This window comes from Carassius carassius, chromosome 13 (assembly GCF_963082965.1).
Source record: "Carassius carassius chromosome 13, fCarCar2.1, whole genome shotgun sequence".
Taxonomy (NCBI): domain Eukaryota; kingdom Metazoa; phylum Chordata; class Actinopteri; order Cypriniformes; family Cyprinidae; genus Carassius; species Carassius carassius.
The window spans coordinates 11,573,153-11,579,152 of NC_081767.1; the positions used below are offsets into that span (position 1 = coordinate 11,573,153).

The 6,000-nt window shown below is 42.5% G+C and overlaps 1 protein-coding gene across 1 annotated transcript in view; it reads left to right on the forward strand.

Moving 5' to 3' along the window:
* LOC132155978 (transcription factor Maf-like) overlaps positions 1-4,983 on the forward strand; it is a 135,250-nt gene extending 130,267 nt beyond the window's left edge. The window contains exon 3 of the mRNA XM_059564778.1: positions 4,665-4,983. The gene's annotated coding sequence lies outside the window, so the exon portion shown is untranslated. The remainder of the gene's footprint in view (positions 1-4,664) is intronic.
* Positions 4,984-6,000: the final 1,017 nt, after the last annotated feature.

The following is a 6,000-nucleotide window of genomic DNA, read 5'->3' on the forward strand; positions in this document are numbered from 1 at the left end:
GGCGTGTGTTGACATCATGCAGTACTCTTAGATGCTTTCCTTGGCACACATTACAGAGCTTCTTGAGGTCACATTGTGCTGCTTGATGTGCTCTCCCACATCTCCAACATCTCTTGTTGACTTTGAACCACTCTATGACCTCCTCTCGGGTGAGTCTCTGAAGAGCTGAACACTTATTGAGGAAGTGCTCTGTACCCTCGCAATATGGACAGTAGGGTTTCACCTTGCCTTTCCATCTCAACGCGGATGAACTCTGACCTTCTTGTCTAGTTGCTTGGTTCGATGTATGGCTCTCAGCCCCATGTAGGACTGTAGCTACGGGCTTGCTGCGACGCTTCTCAGCTCGGTAGCCAGACAGACGTGGGGTGCGGATGTCAGATGGGTTGTCGTATCCTTGACACCATGACTCGTATCGAAGCCATTCTGCCAGGTCGAGCAGTGTATGAGTGTGTCCAGGACGGTGGAACATCATACGCCTGAAGTTCTCTCTCATCTCAATTGGCAGCTTGGTAAGGAGACGAGCCACATGCGAGCCGCATCTCAGTTCGACTTCTCCGTCTGGGCCTAATGTCTGCAGCATACCTACAAGTGACTGTACGTGCAGAGAGAATTTCTCAAAGGCTCCTATATCTCCCCTCCTAATCTCAGGTGCATCCATCACTGCAGCAATCCGCTTCAAGGCTACATGGTGTGGCTGGCCAAACTTATCGGTCAAGGCTAACATGGTGTCCGTGTATGGCCTTGGTGAGTTAATGAAGGAGTCAGCAATGAGACAGGCCTCTTCAAGTTTCACATGATCTACAAGTATCTGATACTTGAAAAGCTATGAAGCATCTGTGGGTAGCAGGTTTGATAGAGCTAATTTTAGCTGAGAAAAACTCCATTGGGTCGTTACGGATAAACTGAGGAATTTTCGGTGCCGGCCCTATATACTGTCCTCTTCCCTGATTCACAGATTCTGACGAGAGCTGTCTGCCTCTGGTAGCATGCGGACGGCTCATATCAGGTCGAACTGGATGCTGAGTTGAGGATCCTCCATCGGTGGGATACATACTGGGTTGTGGACGCGATATGGGTGAACATGGCCCTGTTCTTGGGGTTGAAGACAAGACATCATACTGTGCAGGACCTCGTATAGGCTGAGGGGGGTTCAGGCTTCGAAGGGTCGAATGTGGACGAGTGTGGGCTGTGATGCTGGATGTCACACTATCCCTCATAAGCTGTAACTCACTCATCATCCGGTCTATGACAATGACGACTCGCTGCTCCTCAACAGCTGCTGGCCCTGGAGGATAGTCAGAAGAAGGCCATGGCGGAGAGGGCAGCTCCCCATCACCCTCCTCTTCCTCTGGCACTAAAGAGTCATCTGGTACTAGAAGGGGAGGGATTGGCCACCGCTCAAAGGATTGATCGCACTGTGCTGCACCTTGCTCTCTGGCTGAGGCAGATGGTTCAAGCTGTTCCCTTGTAGAGTCATAAAGTGAGGCAGAACTGTACTGCAGGCCTTCTCTGTGTTGCCCGCTTGCCTCAGTTCCCTCAGTGTAGGACATAGTGGTATGTGGCCATCCTAGGCTTGTGTCCTCATAGCTCTCCTCAAAGATTGGGGAATAACTGTCAGGTGCCAGGGGGGGTTTACTCCACTTTACATGAGGCTGTGAGCTCCGATTCTCCTCTCGAGATGGATGTACTGCTGGGCTGACCCGTGATGGACCACGTATCTTTGGTCGCACAGCACTGACCTCGTAATCCTTCAAACAGGATGGCTGTTTTAACTGACGTTTGGGCCGAGTGGAGGTGGCCCACGATGCTTCATCACTCTGTTGCATAGTCCCAGCACAACTGCGATCCGGCTCGAAGGACCACAAATGTAGCGAAGAGCTTTCAGATACTGTTAGGGCTAGCTTGAATCGCAGCGAACCAGGTGTGTCGGTCAGAACACCACAGAGGGAAGTATCAGTTTGAACAGGTTTATTTTCACAGATATAGTATGATCAACTCAGAGGGGGAGTCAGCCTTTACATGCACATCAGTCCGCGTCCACTAACAAGATGTGGACCAAAAGCTTGAGGACTGCAGTGAACACCCAGTGGATAAGGTTTGACAGCGATGAACTCTGAGGCTGCTGCAGATGAGCAGACACAAGTTGCTGAGAATGACTGGAGGCGTGAGCCAGTTAGAGGCGAAACCTAAGCACAGTCTTTAAAGAATCTGGTATCTTTGTGTAAGCTTGGTGCTTATCAGATGAAGCATGAAATTTATGATTGCGATGGTGTGGTTTCTTCGTATAGGACGCACACAACACAAGATACATTCAAACTAAGGCTTATGTGGACGATGATGCACATCTCCAGCAATTATTTATGCAGAAAACTGATCGCTAGCAGCAGCTGAGGCGGTCTGCCGATCTCCGAGTCATGAACAGTGTCTCTTCCAGCTATGCGCGATGAGCGCGCTTCATAATAAAAGTCCCCATTCTGACTAGCGCAACAGCGCTCTGACACTCTCTCTATCGCCTTTTGCACAATACGCACTGATCTATAATAGAGAGTGGGGGCACATCATTTGTATTAGTATGCTGTCATGCACAAGCATTAAATAAAATTATCATGAAAGTATTTTTTTATTTTAATCCTTTGTGCTTGGTGTGAGGAACAGATCCAAATTCAAACCCGCATTGATCGGTGATATGTATCTTCTTCCTCTGTAGCTATAGTAACAATAAAAAAATTTGCCGTTAAGAAGTTTTACAACAAGTTTTACGGCAGTGATATCAAATGCTCATTGGCTCTCGCCAGTTTCGTCATAGATTGTGACATGCCGTGTTTCCAGTGATGCATGTTTTGAATGAGAAACACGTGCCTTGACGGAGTGGATCGGGATAGTATTTTCAGCATTTAACAACTTAAATTATGTCCTGCTTCTCACACTACTATTATATTCTGCCAGAGTGGACTGCAACTGCAATGTATCATCATTTGGACTACTGTGGTACTGCTCTTTGACACATTTGCTATAAGTTCTTATGATTAAGTTACATGTGTCTATCTGTTACGTTTCTCTTATAGACTGTATACCTTATACATACACTCTTTATTGGTTGATTTGTTCTTTATAAAAATAAATAGAAAAATCAACGCAATACCTTTTTTATTGCACAGTTACATGATTTGTGGGTTTTAAGTCAGATTTTCTATTCAGTTTAATGTACTTAATTGGCATAGTTTGTGTGTACATTTCCAGACAGCAAGCAGTTTCGGCCCAGAACAGGCCCAGATCTGGCCCGCATTGATTTCTCGTGGGCCAGGTGTTAGCCGGATCTAGGGGAACACTATGTTGCTGTCTGGGATGTCAGCATGTCACAAAATGAAAAATGGCGATTATAGTAATACACGATGCAATAATATGAAATATTAAGATTCTGTATTCCCAGACAGCAACATAGTGTTGGCCCAGATCTGGCACACATCTGGCCCGCGTGAAATACATGCAGGTAAGATGTTGGCTGGATCTAGGCCGAAACTGCTTGTTTCTGGGTTGGGTCCTGGGCTATACAAGGCTCAGGTGTGGCTCGGATTTAGGGATTCTGGTTTACTTAGGGCTGAGAATTGACACCAATAATAAAACTTGTTTTGGCCCAGTTCAAGGCCATTTAAGGGTGATTAATTGGCTGAGATTTAGGCCAGTTATGGCCCATGTGTGGTCCTTGTCTTTAATCCAGTTCTGGGCCACTTCAGGGACATCATTCTTTGCGGCACTTGGGCCGAAGGAAAAGTGATTGTTTGGCCCGCATCTGGGCCAGAAGACATTTGCTATATGGGTTTGGAAGAGCAACCACTGAGCAAATTAGTTATTCATCTGGGATGTCAAATGTTAGCAAATTAAATTAACTACAGGCTAAAACATACATGTGGAATAGCCTATACTATACTGTACTTTCACATTATGTGAACTCACAGTGAACCAAAGTTGCCATGACTTGATTGATTTGTATGGGAATTTTTGTACACTGAAATGTATTATTAAAGTAGCAGTTACAAGTTTATTCCTAATGACCCACCCACACGCAGGAAAGTCTGGGTAAGCATGAATCATGAACATCATCACTGTTTACCTAATTTCTCTTAGTTTCAACAACAGCATTGCCAGTCTTACTTCTCAACCATATATCAATATGCAATTACCAATTACTAATGGGGAAATACAATAAGATTAGAAATACCAAAAAAAAAATTGTACCAAGTTAAATTGATGGATGCAAAGATGTTTTGTAGGACCTAATGTTGAAAATAATTTTAGAATGCATGTGTAGATTGCTTTTGACATTCATCTAAATTGGTTATTCTTTGAGAGGTGTTTGTGATCACAATGATGATGAGTGTTCTCCAGTGGTGTGGATTTAATTGAATCTGAAAATGGTGTTACCCCAAGCAGCGACCGTTGTCACTCCTAATCTTGGTGTGGATGATGACCCACTCACAGTCACAGGGTGGTCACCCTACTTTTTGTTTTCTTCAGGACATAGAAAAACCTTAACAGCCATGACTCATTTTACATCACTGGCAAACTCAATTCAGAATGTCTCATGTGTGACTAAACAACCAATTACTCATCTATGTCTCTTCCTCTCTTCTACCTCCTTTCTATTCTCTTCTCTCTGGCTGCAGATATCATGGTTGCAGTTGATGTGATGACTCAGTACAAGACCTTCCATAAAGCACAAGACCTCAGACTCTCTGAAGACAATGCAACGAGAATTGAATCCATATTCCCCCCTCTTACCATGGCACTGTTCTTGAGGAGCCGAGTCCTTTGATAAGATCCCTTTTCCTCTTCTGCATCTGCAGCTTCTTCTTTTTTTTCTTCTTCTACAAATAAACATATCAAACAGAAGAAAAATGGAAATTTGAAAGTGAGAATTATATCAGAAAATGGCTTACCTTGTGGAAAGGATGTTATCCTGCTGTGGGAAACACTTTTTTCTTTTGATGTAAAAAAAAAAAAAAAAAATTCTGTGCATGTTGTTGTGATCACTGGGGCCACACTCAGCATCTTTGCAGATGGCTATTTACCAGCACTATAATTATCAAAAGCAGGTATAAGCTATATGTTATTTTTTTAGTTATATATTTTCAAGTAAAGTATTATAGCTAAATATATGTCCCAAAACTGGCAAGGATTTTTTTTTTCTGAGCATTCCCATAATCACGTTGTATAGATATCAGTTAGATTAAAGGGGTTATATGATGGAAGTTTTCCTTTCTCTTTTGAGTGTTACAAGCTGATCGTGCATACAGAAGATAAGATCCCTAAAGTTGCAAAGACTAAAGTCTCAAACCCCAAAAATATTCTTTATAAAATTTGACTCGTCCACACCCACCTAAAACGCCTCGTTTAAACATTCCTCCACATGTCCAAATGAAAGGCAGGGCATAGAGGAGCAACAATAATATACAGTATGTGGAAAATAATGTGCTTTTTAAAACGTAAACTGCATATACACATTGCATTACACCAAATACACAAAATGATGTTCCCTTTAGCAACGTCATATGACCCCTTTAATTTATACAGTAAAAGCATGTAAATCTACACAAATACAGCAAATAAGAGCAAAACTTGGAATTGAAAATTGATTGGTTCTCTGTCAAGAAAAGGAGTTTTATTTTTGAAAGAAAATATTTACTACACATATACACCTACATGTGCATCTCAATAAATTAGAATGTAGTGGAAAAGTTAATTTATTTAATAAATTTAACTCAGATTGTGAAACTCATGTATTAAATAAATTCAATGCACACAGACAGAAGTAGTTTAAGTCTTTGGTTATTTTAATTGTGATGATTTTGTCTCACATTTAACAAAAACCCATCCATCTCAACAAATTAGAATATGGTGACATGCCAATCAGCTAATCAACTCAAAACACCTGCAAAGGTTTCCTGACTCTTCAAAATGGTCTCTCAGTTTGGTTCACTAGGTTACACAATCATGGGGAAG